Source organism: Emydura macquarii, unplaced genomic scaffold (assembly GCF_026122565.2).
Source record: "Emydura macquarii macquarii isolate MOO-44397 ecotype Brisbane River unplaced genomic scaffold, CSIRO-AGI_Emac_v2 contig_2768, whole genome shotgun sequence".
In the NCBI taxonomy this organism is placed as follows: Eukaryota; Metazoa; Chordata; order Testudines; family Chelidae; genus Emydura; species Emydura macquarii.
In genome coordinates, this window is record NW_027132905.1 from 6,591,628 (window position 1) to 6,615,664 (window position 24,037).

General features: G+C 45.3%; 1 protein-coding gene across 1 annotated transcript in view; it reads right to left on the minus strand.

Annotated features, from left to right (window-relative positions):
• The window catches only part of MYOT (myotilin), a 48,973-nt gene extending 46,583 nt beyond the window's left edge, over positions 1-2,390 (minus strand). Inside the window, exon 1 of the mRNA XM_067567450.1 lies at positions 2,217-2,390. The gene's annotated coding sequence lies outside the window, so the exon portion shown is untranslated. The remainder of the gene's footprint in view (positions 1-2,216) is intronic.
• Between the last annotated feature and the right edge of the window lie 21,647 nt (positions 2,391-24,037).

Here is a 24,037-nt window from a genome sequence, read left to right on the forward strand (position 1 = left end):
CCTTTGACGCCGTCTGCCCCTCCCGGCCTTTGTAACCCTCCCTGCGGCTCCCTTGTATCACTCTCCCCTTTGGCTCTGCGATTCATGTGAAACTCTCCAAAGTCACCTAGGACTTGCCTTGCCCTGCATATCATTCTTGTGGAAGCCAAAGCCCCCGTCCTGTTCCCACTGAAGTAGATAGCAAAACTCTAGTGCTTCATTTTCCTGGCACGTGCTGCTACTCCTTTCCAGGAACCAAATTACTTCAGCACCCCAGTATCTAGCCTCCCTAAAACCCAGTGGGCTGTTTCCCTAGTCTCATTAAGAGGATTTACTTGGTTAGCGCGATGGAAAATACAATCCACATCCCAGGCTTTCAAGGTGATACTGAGAACCTAAAAATGCCCTCAGGCTGCTGCTGACCGTGAGGCTGACACTGCATACCACATGCACAGGTGTGGGGGATGCATTTTGAAATGGTCAAGGTATTCTAATCACTGGGGTGTATTACACTATAATCAAGGAGTCCCGAATTGGGGCTCCTTTGGGCTAGTCGCAGCGACCCCACAGCAAGACACGGTCCCTGTCCCCAGGAATTTACACACTAGATCTGTGGTCCGCAGACCCCTGGCAGTCCGCGAGGCTACTACAGGGGGTGTGTGGAAAAGAAAAATAACATTGCAGGGAAGGATGACTGGGGGGGGGCTGGGACTCATGCATGTGCAGAGATCCAGGGGAGAACCCCGCCAGCAGCTGAGGTGCGCCGGGGTGAAGGGTTCGGGCAGTCAGGCAGGCACGGGGAGTGTCCCCGGTCCTGGGCCAGGGCCAAGAGTGCAGGGGGGGGGGGAAGGAGGGGAAAGGGACGTAGATGGGCTCGGGATGTGGGCTGGGTGCGGAGGTGCTTTATTGCCCCCTCCTGCGGGCTGGGGGGCGGAGGGTCCCATGCGTCCAAGGCAAAGACTGGGAAGCCAGGACGGAGGCACCTCCACGCTCCAGCTGGTGTGGCCGAGACCCCGTCCCCCTCTGCCCGTGACGCCATACAAAGCCCACTCCAGCTGCTGGAGCGTGGCCCGGGCAGGGCAGAGCCCCCCTCTCCCCTCAGTGTGTCTTGCTGCGCTGGCTGAATAGCTCCTCCACTCCCCAACACAGCCAGCTCCCCTCAGGGGAGAGCTCCACGGCAGAGAAGCAGCAGCCGCAGCCATGCACCTTGGGGACATCCATGCACTCCCTCACTCACTCGGGGGGTGCAGCCACCCCAAAGCGCCCTCAGCAGAGAGGGCCTGGCGTCCTCCCGTCGCACTGAGCCCCGGCCCAGCATCACTCACCGGGGAAGCACACAGGATACCGAGTGCATCTTTTTTCTTTGTTATTATGTTAGAGTTCCATAAAAAACAACTATTAACATGTGGTGGTCCACAAAATGTTTGGAGGTTGAAAAGGGGGCCGCACACTCAAAACGGTTGGGAACCGCTGCTCTGGATAAGTCATGCACACTGAGAGTAAATAGTCAGAATCACAGTCAGCTGCCAGGCACGTCCAGAGGGCTAAGGCACAGATTATGATTGAAACAGGTTACCGTACTGATTGCACATGCTCACAAGATGTCATGTTTTTATGTATTTACGCAAGGCAACTATTTCATTTTTTAGAAACCAACCCTATTTTGAACACCAAAAGCAATACGTTCCCAGTGAAGACTAACTCCTTAGTTCCCTGAAGCTGAAATAGTGGAGCACTTAAGCCCTGAGAAGTCAGCTTTTGTGATGGTGATGCATGCTGCACCTTAAATGTGGGGGAGGGAGGAGGAATATTACTATTATTTGTTTAAATGAATAAAAATGGCAGGTGTGCTTTAACTGAATAGCTGCCACTGAATTTCTGCCATGAAATACCGTTATTGTTGGGGAGGACAGGGAGAGGCCAAAAGTGGGAAATCTGATCGGTCTAATTTCTAATTTTAACTGCATATGCCGCATTTAATATAGAAGCAGCTGCTGTCGTATAAATCTGTTGGCCTGTCAAGCAGCTCAAGTGCATCGCTAAATCAAACCTGTTCATTTAAACCTAAAGCAATGCTTTCTTTTTACCGTACACTTGACTAAATGTACATTGGAGCAATAGCTTCATATGTGCAATGCTCAGAGTGCTAGAAATTAATGCCATCTAAATAGAAAACAGAGACGTGATTTATTTATTTATTTTCCTGCCCGATGATTAAATTACATGCTAGTACATACCTGTTTTTGTTCACAAGTGGTGGAAAAACTTTTTTGGTCGTTCCCTCCCTCTCTCGTGAAAAGGTTTCTACAGTAAAAATCTGAACTCACGCACCTTGGCTCAGGAAATTCCTTTAACAATGCAAATCACTCTGCGAAAGTTTTCAAATGACAGCCACGCATGATCTGAGACTAAGCTTCTGGTAATCTCTCAAGTTATTGGATGTCCTACTAATTACTTAAGGATAATTCTAGGAAGTGATCTCAGAGTGTGCTCAGATTTTTGTCAGCTGACTCTTGATTCCTAGGTAGAAAAGCACTAAAAATACAGACGGGCTTGAACTTTCTGTCTGCCAGAGTGATTATTGAGATAGCTCATCTACTAAACTCTGTTGACATGGTCTATAAACAAAATAACCCATAAGTACATGAATACATCAAGAAGATGAAAGGAACCACAATCCAGTGTTTAACAGAACCCTACACTCCACTGCAAATATGAAATAGGTGAATTTGTCTGTTTCGAACATAGTAAAAAGAAGCGTTTAAGAATTTAGGTCTAAATTTTCATTTAAAAACAAATCAGAAGGATTGAGTGAAACTCCAATCTCTAAGAAATAAAGCGCCCCCTATGTCATCCTGTGTCAGCAACAGGTGCCTATTCCTTGTGTCTAATGACAACAGAAAGGCGTGGATTGATATCTGTCCCTCCTTAGGCATGATGGAACCTAACAGTGCACTGAGCATTATCCAGGAAAAATATCTCTAACTGTTGTTCAAAGAAATGAACTTTGTGCACTGATGTTTAGTGTATGATGCACGTACCTGTCTTAGTCATTAAAGCCTGTTACTTTGGCATTTTGTAATGTGAGGTCATGAACTGTGGCAATAAATTAGAGTTGTGGACATTCTCACTACGTGACAGAGAAGATTGTGAGCTGTTACGATATCCGAAGCTAAACCTTTAAAATGGGGAAAATAGTCGTGGGGGGGGGCACACAATGAGACACCATTGGTCAGCGTGATTGGCGGTGATCTCAGCACAGCAGCAGGCTAACAGTAGTCATGTTTTTGTAGGCATCATGACAAAGGAGGGTCATGAAGGAGAATAATGGATGTTACGGGGAGGGCAGCATGGGAGGCTTTGCAGACTTACACCTCCCAACTACTTCTCATTTAAGGTGCAACTGAAGCAGAGAGGTTACATGATATTATTTGGTTACTGCCAAGGGGGTCATTTAATAACGACCCCATTCCGTTCCAGGCAGGTGGGCCATCAGGCCCTGTATCTGACACACAACAATGTTCATGTTTGCTTTGGAGAGGTGATGAGCTAACTAGCTTCAAACTACAGGGATTTAAAACAAATTGAGACTGCACTTCAATTAAAACATCTTAGCGGGGTCTTTTCAATGGGCTAAGTTCACTGGCTGCCGGAGTTGCAGTAGTCATGGAGTTATACCAGGCATGAACTGGCCCCTGTAGCTTTTGAAACACCAGCCAGGGAATTTATGCAAGAGTCAAGGCAATTCAGAGGTCACTTTTAGATAGCAGAGGGCTTTCATGTTCCAATTAATACACCAGAAATTTGGAGAAAGAAGGAAAAAGCATACTTGAAGGCTATAAAAAAAGTTCAGTGTTTCTGAGTTTGTAATAACTAAATAAACGGGCAGGAGAGGAATCCTGAAAATCAGACCTAATTCACTGTGGGTTTAGCTTCTATGTCAAGAATGGGAGAAGATTAAAAAAAGAATGAGCCTCCATTTTGGCTGTAAAATGAAGAGGACAGCTTTCAAAGGGCCAGCCCTGCCCTCAGCTACACAATTCCTTGGACTTCCACAGACAAGAATTTGGCCCCAAATGATTTTTCTTTAATTTGAGGTGTGGGGCCTAGTCCACAGCCTACTGGAGTTAATGGGCATCTGCCTATTGACTCCAAGAGGCTTTGGACCAGGCCTCCACCTTTACTGAGGGTGGGGGGCTGGGAGGGGAGGAGAGTAGTGAGTACCCAAAGCACTCCTGGCACCGTGGGCCTTTGCTGAGCTGCAATTTGGCTCGTAGTCTCGGCTGTTCCCCCACACACCCAGGGAGCCTCTTCCCAGTTCCTGGTGCTGAGGAAGGAGCCTCTTCTTCCTGCTACCACGGAATACAAGGTCGACAATATTTTCCGTCTCTCTAGTCCCAAAAAGTGCCTTTGCCCCTTAGAAAACCTGATATGCTAATTAGCCTCTGGCAAAAGCAGGCTGGAGAGCATAGCTCCCTCCCCAGAACCCGACTGAGCAGCAACGAAGGACAAAACCAGCCTGGTTCAGGGGCCATCTGCCGCCTGTCTCCTCCAACCTCCTGCTAGATTATCCTGCTAGATCCTCAGAGCTAGGTAGGCACCTAACTCACATAGATTTCAAAGGGAGCTAGGTGCCTTTTTACCTGAGATGTGGACCTTAGCTCTGAGCCCTGCGGATTCCAAGAGGCTATCTGTCTAAATGAGGCAGGAAGGGGCACACTGCAGGTGGAGAGCTCATCTGCATGGCCTCACCCCCTCCCAGACAACGTCCCCTTGCTGCCGCGCTGGACAGCTGGGTTACAGAGCAGGCTGCCCGTGTCTTTGTATGAGTTATCCTACTGTGGAACCAGCACTCTCAGTCTCAGCCAGGTGGCTGCAGTGCAGAGCATGCAGACGCATGCAGGCGTCGAGGAATGACTGATTTCAGCACTTCACTAGAATTGGACCATTTCATGGGGTCTGGAGCCCCAGATCTGAAATTCAAAATAACCCCTCTTGCCTCTCTGCCCCCCATCTTCTTACAAGCCATCAGGTCACCTGAACAAACAGTTGGTGCCCTGTCAAATGAGCAGAAATTAAAGTGTTGCTCACTTCTCCGAGCCCCCCTTGCTGAATTTCGGGCTCCTGCTACCAACAGCTTGAATTAGCACTGAAACTTGCAATGGCAAGATTCCTCTAGACACACCAACTTCTCCCTCAGGACTGGGCTGGAGCCTGCCTGGGACAGTCGGTCTAACTTTCTAATATACAGATCCCTGCTCGTGAGCGATGGCATGGCAAGAATGTCAGCAGCATGGGAATCAATGAAAGGACTTTATTTGCCAGGCTGTACGAAAGTCTGCAAAGCAACCCCATTTACTGGGATGAAACACGTCTCCGATATGGGCTGGCGAGATAGAGCAGGGGCCAAAATTCAGTTGTTTATAATTTACAGCGTTTAGTCCTTTCAGAGCGCTGGAAAGACGCCCGGCTCACGTTAACCATTAAGCATGACACTTTAAAACGAAGTGGGAGCAAGAGAGATAAGAGAGCAATGAGGCAAAGCTTCATTAAGTGGGACACTTTATCTGGAATGCTAAGAATTTCTATCTTGGTATTTATTTAGTATTTAAAGAAAATGTGAGCCCCTCCTCCACCCTTAACACAGAAGAATGTAGTAGATAGCTGGGATTTGTTGGAGCCAGCTGGACAGTTTACTGACTCGAGCTATCTCAGATCAATCTCCTTCATTATGTCATCAATAGAATAACGGTGTGAAGAGGCATGGTGGACCTGTCGCATAATATTCTTAGATCAGAAGCATCAAGAATTCTGCTACAGATCTCTATTGTTCCTGTTTTAAAGAGCTTGCTTAAACTGTTGTATTGACCAGCAGCTGGAATGATCTCACTTCTGTGATTGCTTGCCCAGTGCTACTCTAGCAAGTTACCCTGATTCTACTACTACTAATAATGCTCCAAAAGACTATTCGTCTACCCCACTGGAAAAATTGATATATGGAAGGGAATGCAACAGTCCCCAGTAGAATTGCTTGGTCGAATATATCACTCTAGAAATGTCAGTAAAGATCCAGATCATGTCCTCCCTCAGCACAATGTATGTGGGAGGGGTAGGGTGACCAGAGAGCAAGTGTGAAAAATTGGGGTGGGGAGTAATAGGCACCTGTGTAAGACAAAGCCCCGAATACCAGGACTGTCCCTATAAAATCAGAACATCCGGTCACCCTAGGGAGGAACAGGATTAAATAGGAAAATCAATTCATGCTCAAGGTGTGCCATCTTGTCCTCCGAGCGGGGAGAGAGGGCAGATGCGCAGGCAGCAGGAGACATGGCCTCCCAACAGATAGCCTGAGGTATATGGAGATAATCATGCTGGCTAGCCTCTGCTACTCCCAGAGCCCCTGCACACTGACACTGCTTACTAGTGTGTCTTTGACCCAAACCCTTGTCCCTCACTGGGGTAAATGGAAGGCAGCAGGACTGCCTAAGAACTGACGCTAAAAGACTCCGGGTGAGTTTTGTGGGACTTTTCCCACAGATTTACCATACAAAGCAGCTGGCAGGCTGGCCACCCACCCACCCTTTGTCTGGACACATTTCCTCCTAGCCCCTCAGAGCCCTTCCAGCAAGATAACATACCCAAGTGGCAGAGTCAGTGGAAGCATGAGATAAATGTCCCAATACCCAACACGTGCACTGGCAAACCTATACACACGCGATAGATACACTGGTGAGTATATGGACATATGGGCTGTCACACTTATCCGCCCACAGCCGGTAGGGCTTCTCCGGATGCGGATCAGTGAGATGGTCAGGCACAGTTTCTGAAGTGGAGAGTGAATCATGAGCTCAGACAAACAAGTGTGTTAATTAAAAAGACGAACACAGGGGCCATACTTAAAAGCTGATACAATGCGCTCAGTATGTGGGATGGGACGTGATTTCCTGGGAGTCACCCGAGGCTCCTATGGAAGCAGCCCGATAACTACGAGCTGTACTGCATGCTCCTTTGTCTCCGGCATCTCTCCAGATTCACTTCTCACCATCCTCTGCATGCTCCTTTTTACAGCCCCGCCTCTTATTCTTCAGGGCTGACCTATGCCTAGCACAGGTGGGAACCTTCCCTCTAGCTCCGCCCCTTACTAATCTCAAGATAAGGCAAAACAGAAAGCTTCGCAGCGGTGTCTGAGCTGTCCTCCAGAGGAAATCTCTCTCCAGGTGAGTAGCGCTCTAAACAACCCTGCAGCCTGCTTTATATGAAGCCTGGAGCCTTTTTTTTTTTTTTTGGTATCAACAGAGCAAAATTTTAGTTCTCTCCCAGCACCTCGAAACCTCCCTGGTCTTCTCTTAAATCCTGTACAAGGCACCCTAGCAGCTCCCATAAAAACAAATGCAGCATCCCAAGCTTGTAAGGCCACGCAAGCCCTGAGAGGAAGCCAAGTTTGGCCTTGGTGTAAAGTGTACAATGCTATTCCCCATAGCTACTGGGGATGTCACTCCAGAGTCTTCTCTGCATTACATGCTGCAGCGGTTGTATAGGCCAAAGAGACGTATTAGCTTGGTTGTCTGCAGGGAGACTTATACCGTAACTCACAGGCTCATGAATAGCATGCCTTGGCAATTCTTCCCATCTTCATTAGCTGTTGAGTTTGGAGGTCCAGAGACCCCTAGTTTTGAAAGGATGCCTTTTGCGTCAGTCAAATTCTGCAGAAATCTAAGACGGACATGGCACCAGCCTGACCGCCACATGGCTGACCTAAGTAGCTCACATGTGTAATTTTATTAAGGGCCATGTCCTTCCTTCATTACTCCCATTAAGCCTGACTCCTTTTGAGGTGTATTGAAAACTGTGAACATGATAAGCTGTCTCATGGGTTTTCCTGGTTATACGTGCAGGCCAGGGGGCTCTGTGGGAAGGGTGTGACCTGCCTGTTGTACCGTCAGTCTGCAGAGCCAGGTGGGATGGGCTGTGTGGCTTTACTTTAGGGAGCAGCCTGCTTTGTCTCTCTCTGGTTTTGGTTCTAGTGTGTTAGGGTTCTGCATTTTAAGAAATAAAATAGATTTATGTTGCAGCCTTCCAGAATAAGTATTTTAAGTTTTGATCTAACTACGCTCTTTGTATGCCATCTACATAACTCCCTTACCCGTCTATATGTCATGCACTCATTCTGTAGTAGCTAGGTGCCAAGTAAATAATTAAAAGAGGTGCCATTATTGTTTGAATCTGAGCTACTTTCTTTTCTCTTCCCTGTGTCGAGTCCTATTCCCGTGGATCACTTGGGGCAACTCACCTGGCTACTGAAAGTTCTGCTAAAAGATCATGGGGGATTGTGCTGTTCTGAATAGACAGTAGAAAATGCATTGAGATACCCTTAGGTATCCTGGACCAAAACTTCAGAACGTGCAAAGTAGCAAGAGCCCCCAAAGCATCCATTCCAGGTTTTATGCAGTAGTCTCCCAAGGGAGTTGATGAAAACACAATGGTTTTGGGACACTTTAAATTAGACTGTGAAAACACTAGAAAATGTGCAGTGTGGGAAGAATCCTCTATGGCAATAGTTCTCAACCTTTCCCAGGCTACTGTACCCCTTTCAGGAGCCTGATTTGTCACGTATACCTCGCAGCCCTCAAGTTTCACCTCATTTAAAAATGACTTGCTGACAAAATCAGAAAAAACAATACAAATCTGTCACAGCACACTATTACTGAAACATTGTTGACTTTCTCATTCTTCTCACATAATTACACAATAAAGTGATTGCAATATAAATAGTGTACTTAGAATTCAGTGTTGTTCACTTGTGAGCCTTTTCTGAAGCTGGAGCCACAGGTGGCAGGACTGAAGCCCGAACCCACTGCCCAGGGCTGAAGCATGTAACTTAGCTTTATGGACCCCCTGTGGCATGGGGTCCTGGGCAGTTACCCTTCTTGCCACCCCCTAATGCTGGCCCTGAACTTGCCTTCCTCCTAAACCCATCCTTTGACCTGCCCAGAGGGTCAAAACCCCAAGGTTGAGAAACACTGATTTAGATGAGTTGAATATCCCCTGGAAGACCTCTGCGTACCCCCAGGGGTACGGGTACCCTTGGTTGAGAAGCACTGCTCTATGGCAGTGGTTCTCAAACTTACTTGATCATCCCCCCCCCCTTGTGGTCAATGCTCACAATTAAATGTGCACACCGCATCGTAGCAAATGGATTAACGTACAGATGGCAACGACTTTGTATAATGTGATGCAAGCATTTCCTCCCTCCCCCCTTAAGCTTCTCATGCACCCCCAGAATACATTCCATACTACCCCTGCAGAAGGATGCACCTGCAGTTTGAGAACCTCTGCTCAATGGGCAGGGATATGGGCTGGGTGATAGAAGAAAAGGATGAAAAAGCTCTATTCTATGATCCTTTAGTTTAGAGTGAAAGGGGACAGTCCCTCTCTGATGCAGCAGAACTAGTGGATCTCTTTGTCTTCCTTGACTTTGCTTTCTCGCTTACTGTGTGTCAGGAATCGGTATGTTACGAACAACTGCTGAAATGTCTAGTTCTGAGCACAGGGTGGGTTTACTGCAAGGAAGGGGATAAAAGGAAGGTATCATGTTCCCTTTTGCATTACAGTTCTTCCTGCCCCTGGTATGTCTGCCTCCGGCAGTCTGTCACCCTGCTGTTCCATTGGCTCAGACTCAGCAGTGGCGGTGCATGCTGAGTTAGTGATTCCCCCTCCCACCCCATCCCCACAGAGACCTGGGTGGGCGTACCACTCCAAAGACCAGTTAGGTGGTGCAGTCCCAGTTCCACGTTGGCTATAAGGTAGGCAGAAAACAGGTGGCATTGTGTAACTTGCACCAATACAGCAGGTGTGCAAAATGAGTGTAACATACACTGGTTTGAGATTCTGTGGCTAATAAACTCCTAACTATGGGAGCTATGCTTCCTTACACCAGAGCTGAATTTCTCACTGGCAGTGTTGGGGATAGTTTGATCTTAAAGGTTGTGTGTGTGTCTGTGTATCTTACACACTTTCCTTAGTTGCTTTGCAGCTCAGCAATTGCTTTTCCATACCCGTTAGCATGCAAGCTGCGTTTATTTTGCAACGGCATTTCAGTGCAGTGCAAATTACACTGCTTTACCACTCACAGACTTCATAGCCAATTTACAATGACTGTGCAACGTCCACCACCATTTGTCACCACTGACTCTGGCTCAAGAATGTCCATGGAAGTTACGCATGTTTCATTTAAGGAGCTTTTGATGGAATTTGAGTCCTCTCTCGTGCATGAAGAATGCAGAGAAATGTATCTCTCACTCAGACTCCTATTCTCTCCCTGCAGGATACAAGTAGCCCTGGTTCAGGTCAATGGGATTTTCTTGTGTCTTGTGGCTGGAGAATCTGGCCCAAGGAATTTAAACTATTACTCACCTCTTGGTATCCTATTTATATCATGAACCTTTGACACTAGCCTGAATGCAGAGATGGCAAGAAAAGAGACTATTTCAACCATCTTTAACCTTTCTCAGACTGGAAAAACTGCTGGCACAAAAGGTACAGATGGATGAGGCCCTTCTTCCAGAATTGTTTTGTTAGTTCGTTTATTTCTGAATGACGCCTCAAATTACGTCAGTTCAAACTCTTGCCCAGATCTAGGGAGTTGATCAAAAGAAACTTTCCCAACAAAGAAGAGTCTAAATGTTAAAATGATTTAATATGATATTGAATAGAATCTGCCCTAGAGAGTGCCTGGGTATGTTCACCTATAACCTAAATAAGCGCCTAGGCTGACTAGAAAGCAAGTGTTTTGCCATTAATTGGATTTTTTTGTGCTGATTGGCCTGGCGCCACACACCCCATGCGACTGTCTCTGAACTCGCTTCTTTAACAACAAAGCTCAACTGTTGTGTGTGGGAGGGTGTTCTTCATCCAGGCAATCTCTGGCAGGCACTATGATTTCCATGCAATCGCTGGGAATCCTGACAGCCCACGTTGCCCAGAAACACATCTTCCTCCACTCTGCAATGACCAAAAGTGGACTAGCTGGTTATGGCCACCGGATGGATTTGACCTATGTCTAATTCGGGAAGAGCAGGTCCACTTGGCCAAGGGTTCTGAAGATCTCTGGGCAAAGTAAGACATCTGAGCGCCTCGCAAAGCCCACACTGCCCATCTAGGGGGAGGGAGGGTTTGGCAACTGCCAAGGTCAGAAAAGGTCAGATCAGGTGCGAGCACTTCTCATTAGGAGACTGGCATTTGACCGCCGGGGAGTTAATTTGAACTCGGCACTACTAAAGATTGGGACATCAGAGGGCTTCTAGAGCCAGCCGGAGCTTGAACCTGAGCTGCCTGCCATCTGGGATGCCAAGGAGCTGCTGGGACTGCCACTAGCCATTTACCCCGGGGAGACTGACAGTCCCAAACCTCAGGTACCCCCACCCAAGATCTGAGCCCTAGACCGCTTGGCACTCAGCCCTTTACCTGGGCTCCTAGACTGTGTTTGGTGCTCACTCCTGCCACGCCCTGCCTGATGGCCTGGGGCCATAGGCTGCTTGGTGGACTAGCCCTGCCTGAGGGCTTGGGCACCAGAGGAAGCTAATTCCTTGCGTTGAGCCTGCCTCCACAGGTGCGACAGCATGGGGGCGTGACCTCCCTCACGGACTGACAGGGAGGGATGGCCTTGCACCCCTACAGCCATATTCACCTCATGGTTACACTGGCACAATATCACTGACGTCAATAAGATTGCACGGTGCCATGGAGAAGAATCTGGTCCTGTAGACTTAAATCATGAATGAATGGGAGTAGCTCTTAAATGTACCACTATGTAATAAAATATGGCATTGATAGGCTGCCTTAAATCAATCTCCTGAAAGTAATTTAACAAGGGAAAATACAACCCAGATGGAATTCCAAGAACAGCCTTTTATGTTGTGCCTTATCCGAATTAATCCGCCGTCAGAGTATTGCAATAACTTCTTTATTTCATGAGGCCTTGAGGCCCTAGTTTATTGAATGATCTGACAGCCATGCTTTCTTGCAACAAATCAAGTATTTTGCTGCTTCGTACGCTCTAAGGCTGTGTTTCAGTTCAGACCCTTCAACATGTCTAATATATTTCCTGCTGTAATTTAAACTAATGCTAATCCAAGATGTACAGAATTGCCTGTTGCTAATTTGAGAAGTGTTGAATATGGTTGGATATGTGCCAGTCCAGAGTAAAGTGCTTATTCTGCTACCTATGGGGACTGTGGACTTGTATGCCCTCAGATCCAATCCTATCTAATCCAGGTATGTCACAACACAAGGTCTGCAAAATATGTTGAAACAAAATGCCAGTCTTTCCCCTAAATCTGGAATCTGAGAAAGAGGAAGCCAGTTTCCGATGGCCTCGTAAGACCCAAGCTTGCTATGCAGTAGACCCAGTTTCCAATCTGCCATGCACTCATGAGAGTACCAACTATATAGTTCTCCTTAGCTAGAGGAAGTGAGGCCATGTGTAGCTAAAAGGGGGATATCGTCAGTGTTCTTTCAGGAACACATGGTTAACCAGAAAGGAGAGGAATCCGAAGGGTAGGGACTGTGGTCAAGAATATCTGATCATTCAGAAAAGAGGAGGCACACAACAGGAGGCCAAAATATCTTCAGTGACACCTCTAGTGACCCATTACAGTTGTCTTTTTCAATAGAAATCCCCCAAGGGATGGTGATGAGGGTTGGGGCTTGAAAAAATGTAATGCAAGATTACAATTGTGGTTGCTTCTCACCATGTCTGAATTAGTCAAAATCTGCATGAACCATGCTGTTTTCTCGGCAGGTTCAGAAATGCCTGGTGAGCAGAGTAATGTGGTGCAGAGTATCTGTGTCAAGGGACACACTGTATGATGTGCCTCAGAAGATCAAGGATGAATCAGATGTTTTTCCTTGGTTACCCAGTGTCAAAATCCTTGTGCTGTTCCCTAGTGGACAGTATGCCCTCATCAATAACTGTCTTTCTGTTTTAGGAGGCCCCATAGCTCATTCAGAGTGAGTTAAATTCTGCCCTGTTGGAGTACATTGCTTCAGCTGTTGGAGCTTTATAACTGCTGTCTGCTGGTTGCTTAGTTGAAACTGAGCTAAGTCTGGAGTTGATAGATGAGATAAATCATTTACTGTTTTCTTAGCTCTTCCTCTTTTATATTTATTACTTTCCACTCCTGTGTCTCCTTCCAGCCAAAGGTCTCGGAGCACGTCTGACATAACCCCAGTGAAGTAGGTGCGGTTATCCCTGATTCACTGAAGGATAAACTGGGACACAGAATGATTAAGGACCAGGTTGTCCCGAGCCCTTATACAAGGATCTTTCCCTCTCCTGCCCCTTTGTACCTTCATGCAAAGGCCAGTGACAGTTGGTTCCCATGCTGATGATAGCAAAGTCCAGATTCCTAATACACTGATGTGTTTTTCTCATTTTATTGTTTCCTTTGGCATCCTTCAGTCTCCAGAGCTCATGGGTTATGTGCCCCTGAGAGGTAAAAAAACGTATTCAGTTGGTTTTATGGCAGTTGCGGCTGCAGCTAGAGACCCACTTGAGAGAGAGAATCTCTGCCTCATTTGCCACATTTAAAGGTGGTGTTTGGGCTCTGTGTTCTGCGAGCTCTTTTCTCCTTTGCTGAGCTGGATTTTTTTTTATTGAATGTAAATAGATTTAGTTATTGAATGTTCTCATCTCCCCAACCCCCTTAAAAAAGTACTGCTGGTTCCATGTTCCCCAGGATTTTTGAGTCCTCACAAGTGGAGGAAAAACCTCCAGCAAAGGTAACCGAGGAGATTCATGTTCTAATTTCCTCAAACTATACGTAGCGGTACGGCTCAGGCTGAAGGCGTGAGCCAAATTATATCTACGTTTCAAGAAAGACTCCTAGACACTGAAAACCAGGCTCTCATTGCTGCCAATGGCATCTGGCGGAAGGGTTGTCTCTGTAGTATGTGTAGATAGCAGGTTAATATATCAAATGCCAGTAGGTGGTGCTCAAGAATATGCAGCAGAGACCTTGGATTTTGTAGGACCACTAAAATTGGTTGTGCACTGCAAATGGCTGCTTGTGGCAGCTCCTTGCATCAGTTCTGAAAAAACGCTTCTGCAATTCTACACACGCTCCCCACATAAGGCTTAGGGGGGGACGGGGACTAAGTGGCACATGGGACTTGTGCTGACTCCCAGCTCAGGAGTGAATTTTACCTCGCATAGGAGATGAAAAAAAAATGTTTTCTTTTCCCGTCGGTAATCACTGCTGACTTGTTTTGTCTGTTGCCTCCTCGTTATGTGTATTTTCCATTGGCACAGGGGGGGCTTTCAACCGTTGCAGGTTTTTTCTTCCCAGTGAGCTTGTTTCTGTAGATTCTCTCCCTGGGTGAGAATCTAATTTAAGGCTTTTTCAGTTTGCCATTGTCCTGTTTCAGATGCCGTACTACGGCTGCCCAGCATGTTACTGGAAGGGGAGAGCCTGCAGTCTAGCTTCTCCCACAATACCAGTGTCTCTCGCAGCCAGTTGATTATGTAATCTCAGAACAAGTGACATTGTTTAGTGTAAAACGGCATATGACTTTTGTTTGTTCCTGTTTCGATGTGATGCAACCATTTAGTAGGGCTGGTAATCAAAGATCCCAATGCATGCAACAGGATTATGAGAGCATAGCATTCCGTCACGTTACTGATGTGTCAATCTCCGTACGGCACACACAAACCTATGCTAGTGCTCCATGTCTTCCTGGAAGAGCCATTAGAACAACAAACACTACTGTAGAAGTGAAGAAAATAGGCTGTAGGCAAATCTGGTTTTCCACTAGAAAAAACAACAGAAACCATGTGGTCCTGGTTCAGTTTCTGCATGAATTCAAAATGGTATTTGCAACTATTTGGAACTGACTTTTAAGGGGCTGATCCTGTGAGTTACTGAGCTCCCTCCAGTCCCATTGAAATCTCTGAATATGGCAGAATTGGTTCACATACCCTAATTACTGGTATATGACTGGGCTCAATGCTTTGAGTTTCTCTGCTAAAGTTTGTCTAATTCTCAAACACACACATAGTATTTTTAAGGTCTTCTCAAAATTTCTGATTACTGTGATGTGGCCTTGAATTCACTTTTACTCGGCTCTGTGCAAAAATGATTGGAGAATCCCTTTATTTCATTTACCAGACTATCCTTAGTCTATGCAGCAGAATAATAAAAAAGGTAATTTCCAGCATAGTGGTAGGATAAATGGGTAAAAAAAAAACCCCACCCTACTCATTCTTCATATGAAATGCACATATTTTGGCATATCCCACAACATAGGTTCATTAGCCCAACAAAAACCTTTCCTTTCTATATGCTCTCCTGCTGAGAAAACTATTGCAGGACCAAATTCATCCCTGGTGTAACTTTGCTGACTTGACTCGTAAGGTCTAATAATACAGCAAGTAATCTCTCCATTATACATGCGTTACATGTTGTCTTTTTAAAAGTCCAGATAAGTGGAATCTCCCACCTCTGAGAGATTCCTGACCTTCATCAAGCTGCTTTCATGTGTAAAATATCAAGCGTATGTGAAGATCGGTTGCGTCTCAAATTAATGACAGTAGATCTTGTATTGGGCATTTTACTCTGTGCTTAGGAGAAAAGAATCCGACTGTAAAAGAGAGAAAAAGAAAGCTAAAAGCACGAGGTGTCGCCTTTGAATGTATTACTGCATATGTTCTGACTAGCTTCTGACTTAAGTCCGATCAAATGCACTTAGCCTTGTACCATCCGTGGTTTCTGTTTTTAGCTCTCGCAGCCTCTCTGAATGTTCAGCATACCATCTGAATAGCTGCATGCTCTATACTCGTGGGTATGAAAGCACCTCTGGTTTCCAAGATCGCTGACTCCAACACCCATTGGTGAGGACAGTCAAAAACAAAATTGCTGGGCCTTGCCAAAAATACTCTACCCTCTTTCTCTCTTTGGGCTAGGGGCATTTTTGTTTTGTTTTGTTTTTTTCAGTTTAATAAAATGCCAGCCACCAACTGAATAAATAAGAGGAGACTGTATCTGGTCTGATGAGCCCTCTCTTTATGGATGTGAGTGTGCTCAAGGCAGAGGGTGAATGTCAGAAATAACTAACTTTTGAATCATAGTACAAATGATTCTTAAACAGAGTGTAATGTGGGAAGTGGGTGAATGAGGCTCTATTGAAACACCAGATGGATCTTCATGATCAGATCAGTACCCTTGTGAGTTAGTCTTCATGTTCGGGCTGGAGTCAAACTGGATGTCTTGAAAAGACAATGGGGCCAAGTAGCTGCACTTCAGGCCCCTGATTCATCGCAGCTGCTTGTTAATTCTCAGGACATGCTCTTTCATCCATATTTTTGGTGTGCAGGGGAGGGAGGGAGGGAGGGCAGGGGAAGTGGAAAGGGAGAAGGAAATCTGTGACTTCCACTGAACTGTGGTGCAAAAATGTGCCTGGATGGTCAGACATAAACATGACCAAAATCTGGATGGCATTTGGCTAACTGCTACAAGAAACCTATATAAACTTCTCCAGGAGAAGATCAGCATATCCCCAGGTGGAACTTACTATTTACTTCTAGTGGAATGTGCTTTGCGTTTGCTGGGTAGAGTGTACTGCCTAGGCTGCATTAGCAAGGATCTGCTTATATTGGGTGCATATGAGTAAACATCATCCCTTCCATCTCCTCTACACTCAAGTCTTCCATTTCTTTTTTTCCCCTTTCCGTTTTCTTTTTTTAGGGTACACTGCTTATTTGGCAGACAGCAGCTATTCATTGTTTTATGCCAGTACGCTTGCTCTCTTTCTAGTGCACTAATGGCTCCATCCCAGGAAAGCATTCTAATTCAGAAAAGCCCTTAAGCACGTGTGCCTATATTGGTCCATGGGGCTTAAGTGCTCCCCTGAACTGGTATCTATATCATGGGAAGGATAATTTTATTGCTGCAGCTCAAGGCTGGGAGTCGAGAGATCCTGGGTTCTCTTTCTAGGTCTGTTGCTGCCTTCATGTGAGCCTCTGTCAGTTAATCTGTCTCTGCCTCAGTCTCCCTCTGTAGAATGAAGATAATGCTTCTCCCCTTCACAGGAGTATTCTGACGCATAGTCTCTCTGAAGTGCTTTGAGCTCCCTGGATAGAAAGTGCTGTGCAGACGCAGATGTTTGTTGTTTTCATCGACTTCACGAAGGCATTTGACTGGGTTTTGAGGGAAGCATTATGAAAAGTATGGAGTTGCAGATAAAATAATTGCAGGGATAAAAGTTGTGTACAAGGAATCCTGCAGTGCCGTAGGAATTAGTGGAACTGCTTTGAGTTTCAGTTAGTTTGGTGTGGGACAAGAGGGCATGGAATCACCATTGCTTTTCAACATGTTCTTAAACAGGACATGAAGAATGTTTGGTGAGTTGGAGGGTGTAACACTGGATGAGCTAGAGTTAAGTTCCTTAGCTGACATTGTACAGACATTTTTGAATTAATGATGATACTCTTCACTGCCTTGGAAAATTTGGTGTCGTTGACTTGGACTTACAATAAATGGCGAGATGAAGTGGTTGCATCTTGAAAAGGGGACAATGGATAAAGCGTTGAAATGCAGTAGTGGTGAAGTTCTAAAACAAGTAGAATCTTATGTGTACCTAGGAAGCTTGATCTGTATCAATAGTTCTGTGCAGGATGAGATTAAAAGGAGGTGTGCCCTAGCTACGAGTGACACACACAAATTGAAATTGTAGACTGATAAAAACATTACATTTGGTATCAAAGTGAAAATCTATCGAATCCTAGCAGCATTACTTTATGGTCTGCAAACACTTACATTAAATGAAACAGACATCAGAAGGCTGGAGGCAGTAGCCATGAGAGTTCTTTGAAAGATGGCAGATGTAAAGTGGAATGATTTTAAGACAAGTGAACAAGTTAAAAGGAGAGTAGAAAGAGAAATCAGAGTATGGGAGCAGCAACAATAGAAAAGACTATAATAGCGGGGACGCTGCAGAAGATAAATGATGGGATGCTGAAGAAAATAATGCAAACAAAGGTCAATCAGACCTAGAGGCCGACCAACTAGACATCGTATGCAGGGACGTGACCAGACTAGGCTTAAAGGCAGAACAACCCAGGGACTGGAATGAATGGCAACGCTGTACTGATCCCAGTGTCTGCAAAAATGCTCCAAGATGAGGATAATAATAATATGGGTACAATGTATCATTATTGGCCAAGGTTTTCAGAAGTGACTAATGCCTTTGGGTGCCTTGAAGGGGCCTGATTTTCAGAAGAAGGGCACTCAGCACTTGCTGAAAATGCAACCCCTTTAAGAGTTCTGGTTGGGCACCCAAAATCACTTGGTCGCTTTTGAAAATCGTGGCCCCTAATTATATGCCTTCATACGTTATGCTTGGGTGGCACTCCAAGCAGAATTTGGCCGTAAGGGTTAGCCTCATGGGAATGAACATTATATTAACTTATCGTATGTCTCTTGCTGATTGCCACTATGTAGTAGAAGAGATGCAGAAATCTGTTGAAAGGTTCTTGCCGTGCTTTTCAGAAAACGATTTAATTAATATGTACAAATGGCTTATAAATACAGGAATCGGCTTTATTAGGTTGTTGCATAGAGTGCTATGTAACAGGTTTGTGGGCAGATCTTAGTTCTGATTTCATCTTACCTTACTTTTCCATTAAACTACTTCCAAAAGTATAATCCAAAAGAGCTGCAAAATTCAGCTTCTGGCAGCCTAAATATGGACCATTCTGTCAAAAACTATTTAATTTCATGAACAGGATTTCAGTTTAGAAGGTTCTCGCAAAGGAGGCTTATACTAGTTTTAATTCTTCATTTTAGTCTACTATTTGAAAAGCCAAGAGTAGTAAATAAACCTTAATACGCAATATGGTTACATTTTACAGGTCAATTTACTGATAGACACACGTGGTCATAGACACATTAAAAATTCGAGACCCTTCAAAAGGGAATGAACTTCCACATCCATGAGCTGAGCCAGAGGTGAATTGTGGGACTGATAATAACAAACACCTCTGCTGAACTGAAATGCCAGTGTGAGTGCTGCATTGTGACTCTGAGGTGCTAAGGATATTTTGGAAAGAAGTTGGATGGGCTGCAGTAGCTGCTCTGGGAGATACAGGCTTTCAGGAATCCTGGGAGAGCGCACACAGCGGTGGCATCTGCTATGCCCTTTAACTAGGCACAGTCTGCTCTGCTTCAGCCTCCTCCTCACCCCTCAGTGGTTCAGCTGTCCTAGCTGTGGGAAGGCAGGGACTCTGGTCCCATCCTTGCCCCGTATCCTCTATTGAGGTGCTCATGGCCAGTCTCTAGGGGTTTCAGGAGTGAGGATTGTGCTTGAACCCGGAGAAGAGGCACAAGGTGGGTTGGAAGGTTACTCCTATTGTATACCCACACAGGGCTAAATGTAAGCTAGCTAACCCACATATTTTTGTGCGGAACTGCTTGTTGGAAGCTAGCTCTCTGACACTGTGCAAACAGCAGATGGCAGCAGAACTCCATCCTTCTCTTTATTAGTATCGCATGTAAGACAAAGATTGGAGAAATGATTTAGCAGAAGGTTGTTTTAAACAGGTGAAATGTTACCCAGAATTTAAACTGTAAAATATAAGGGTGTGGAGGGCTACAAGATGATGTATCATGGCCCAGTAGCAAAGAGGAATGGAGCGGGAATAATCATAGCAGAAACATTACAGGACAAGGTAGTGGACATCAAAAGGAAGCTGATGAAATTTAGAATAGCACTGAGCAGAGACCAAATATTTATTGTTATATGTGGCTATGTACCACAGATTGGTTGCACTATAGAGAAGAAGGAGGAATTCCAGATAATGCTGGACCAAGTGACAAGTGTAGTATGGCAGTCCGAGTGCTTGATTATTGGAGCTGATCTCAGTGGCTATATGGTAGAACACAATAAGGGCTATAGCGACTGTCATGGTGGATGAAGTTTTGGAGCCAGAAATGAAATTGTTGTGGATATCTTAGAGTTAGCCAAAGCCTGTGGGATGGTAGTTGCCAATACATTCTTCATAAAGAGGTCGGAGCACTTAATTACCCATGACAGTGGTGTCAACAGGTCCCAGATTGACTACTTCCTGTCAAGAAGAGATCTAAAAAATGCGAGTGACTGTAAAGTGATTCTGAGAGAACAGATTGCAGAGCAACAGATTGCTTATAGTGGATTTCTGGGTGAAAAGGCTAGTGCAGGACAAAAGGCAAGCTGTGGAAGAAAGGATAAAGTTGTGGAGAGGGAAGTTAGCCTGAGATTTAAGGATGAGGTTTTCTGGAGGTTGGACAATGACCAAACCGACCATGATGATACCAAGGAGAGCTGAGGGAAAATATCCAAACATATTACAGAAAGTGCAGAAACTATGTGGTCAAACAAAAGGAGGAAAATTTCCTGGCAAGAAGATGTGTTGGTGGTCCACCGATGTGCAGGAGGCAATAAAGAAGGAAAGGTTTAAGCAATGGCAGAAAGTAAGAAGAGTGGAAAATTATGAGGAATACAAGCTGATGAAGAAAAAGGCAAAAAGCAGTTGCAGAAGCCAAGGGTGAGGCACTTTTAAAACCTTTTATATGCAGAACTGCTTACAAAGGAAGGGGAATAAGGAATATATATAAATGAGCTAGGATCAGGCTATGAAGTGTGTCAAAGATGAAAACAGAAGAGTAGTGGTGGAAGACAGCAAAATCATTGAGATGACAGCAGTCTTATGAGAAACTGTTCAAATGAAGAGAATCTGAGGAAACTGAAGGAAATATGCACAAGCAACAACCTTACGAGGCCCATCAGCACCGTGAAGACTCAGACAGTGCTGGAAGGTGGGAAGGCAGTGGGACCGGATGGTGTACCAATCAAGCCATTTAAAGTGTTAGGTCAGGAGGGAATGGTGATGATGAACTTATTTTACTTAACCTGCCAAACTGCAAAAATGCCTGTGTGGAGGAGGAGCACATTGGTCGCTATCTTCAAGCATAAAGGGGATGTGCAAGAATATAGTAATTACTGATTCATCAAGTTAATGAGTCACACAATGAATGGTTGGAAAGCATTATTAAGAAAAGACTTTGAGGGACTGGAACAACGAGTAATCAACAACCATATATCCAGAAATGAATGCAGCATTTGCAGGAGAAGTATAGGGAGGAATGAAACAAAGTGCTTATGGACTTAGAGAAGGCTTATGACAGAGTTTCTAGAGAATTGATATGGTGGTTGCCTCAAGTTGCATAGTCTTCTGGAGACATGTTCAAGCTATCATGGACAAGTACAAGAGTACCACAACAGCAGTGGGAAGCAGTTGCAGCTACAGTGAAATTTGCACTGTGAGGATAAGCCTTCATCAAGGATTGGTCTTACGCCCATTTCTGTTTGTGCTCATAATGAACATGTTGACACAAGATTAAAGGAAAGGCTGCATGGCGCATGCTTTTTGCTGATAACATTGTGTTGTGCTGGGAAGATACCTGTGAGCTGGAAAGGGATCTAGAATGATGTAGGGCTGCTTTAGAAGAAAATGGTTTACAAATCAGCAACAAAAGATGGAATACATGCAATGCTTTGTTGAGAGGAACAATGAGAAGCCAGCAAAACTAGATGGTATAGAGATAGTCTGTGCAACAATTCAGACACCTTGGTTCAGTGTTGAGTCATGATGGGAATATGGAACGGAGGTAAGGAGCTGCTTGAAGAGTGCTTGATGCAAATGGAGGAGTGATGGGAATTCTCTGATGACAATATGCCAAGTAAACTAAAGAAGAAAGTGCATAAGACCGTGATTAGGCCAACCTTGACATGTAGGTCAGAATGCTGAGCAGTGAGGAGGAGAATAACAACTTCACACTGCTGAAAAGATAATGCTCAGATGGACACTGAGTAAGACGAGAGCTGATAGGTTACACAATGAAACACATCATGAAAAAGATTGATGGAGTATTGACTGAGAGTTGGGTCGTGTGAGAGGATGAGATGTGAGATATGTTGGTCAGAGAGTGCAAGAAATAATAGTCACGGGACAAAGACCACGAGGAAGACTGAGAAGAAGGAGTTTGAGACGCTGAAGGAGGACACAAAGGTTGGTGTCAGTATGGAAGACGTACTAGACAGAAATGCTTGGAGATGAAGAACAAGAGCCGCCAGCCCCGACTAAAGAAACAGGGCAAAGACGATAAGGTTGTGACAGACAGGGCCAGGTTTTTAAAAGAATTACTTGGATTCTGCATGCAAAGCAGACAATTGCACTTGCAAATGGCCCGAAGAAGCAATGTATGTGTGAATGGCCATCACCTGTACATTCGACCTATTAACTGCAGTGTATATACAAATCAGATACACGTTTGGTCTCTGTGACACTCTGTGTGTCTGAAAACAAGACCCCCATAGTCACCAATGTCATATAATTATGATATGTTCTGTACAAAATATGCCATGTTTGGTATCATTTTAAAGGTCTTGATCTGCTAAACATTAATATCATGTTGGATTGTACGTGCTATCATTTTATGGGAAGATATAAAATATGTCTGTAAATGCTACTAGAACATGTTGTGAACTGGGAAATGCCTAAACCCAGCTTTTCAGGTACAACAATGAAGTGGCCAGATGTGCTAATGGGCCATCAACGAAAGAATCCACTACCAGTGATCATTTACAGTAAAGACTTCACTGTATGGAGCATGTTCACAATGGGGTACTGATTGACCAATGGAGAGCAGCCCTCACGTCACATGCATGGACCTTTCCAGCAAGCTGGGAGTAGCTATGGAGGGGAATGACATCATCATTTGTCTTTACTCCCACACAGCTAAACACTTGGATTGAAGGGCAGATTGGACAATAAACTGCATTGGTCAGGCTTTTGATCAGGGCAAGGCGGTCCAGTCCTGGGCTGGGGAGTCAGCTGGAGCTTCTCAATTGTTGGTTCGTGAGTGGCTGGGGAAAGCATTTATTGAACTAAGCTGGGTGTGATCCCTGCCTGTGGATGGCTGTGTAAGTGCAGCACCTGCCACAGGTTTATGATTTGTCACAGCATTCTTGTGTGAGAAGGAGCCCAGGCTGGTTAGATAGAGGGCTCAATGGTACCCCAATTCCAGGTGGCATCCTGGGGGGGGGGGGGGGGGTTCAGCAAACCGTCACAGTCTCCTAAATGCTTTGCATCCAGGGACCTCGCACTTGGGCCAAACCTCGTAGTCCTTAAGTAATAACTTCACTGGTGTTTTGCCAGAATAAGGAACAGCAAGAGCTGGCCTATTTCATTAAGCCTCACAGCATCTGAATGGGCTAGTAAGCCTTTATTATACCCACCTTGTAAATGGTCCAACACGTATGCAAAGGACCTTTCAGGGCTTCAGTGAGACTTGGCTGGAACAGAGCCCTTGTGCTGGCCTTCCACACAGGAGGGGAACATCACCTCCTGGCCTCTTAACTCTGGAGGTTGGGTATTTTGGTAAGTGATTCCATTTTGTTTCTGTTCTTTCTGTGCTCCAACTGTGGGGCCATCACATCTCGTTTGACCATTAGTTAATAAAATGTTGAAAATTGGCGAGATGGAAAAACCTTATTAAAAAAACTCCCAAACCCTAGGAAATGATCTGTTGCAGAACTGATCGTTTTTATTTGTTGTATAGCACTTCCCATTGTCATGTGGCCCATGTAACGCAGCGGTTAGTGGGGTAACCACACTCTTTTTGCCATTGATCCGTAGGGCACAATTCATCACAATTCACATGGATGTACACAGTTTACCGGTGTGTACGCCGTATCTCTGCAGGGCTCTGTGGATTAATTCTTTGCATCAGATGCCTTAGCAAGAAAGAAGAAGCCAAGATGAGGAAGTGGCCAGCCTTGCTTGTTCACCTGACAGGGCTAGGCTGCACCTGACCCATACGTAGATGATCAGTGGGAGTGAGCATCAAGTGCGAGGCCATCTTCTCCTAACACAGAGGCGGCAGGTCCCTTCTTGCCCTTAGAAGCACTAAAGATGGCAGCAAGGGTCCCTTCTCTCCCTACACATGGAGAGGTGGGGATGGCATCG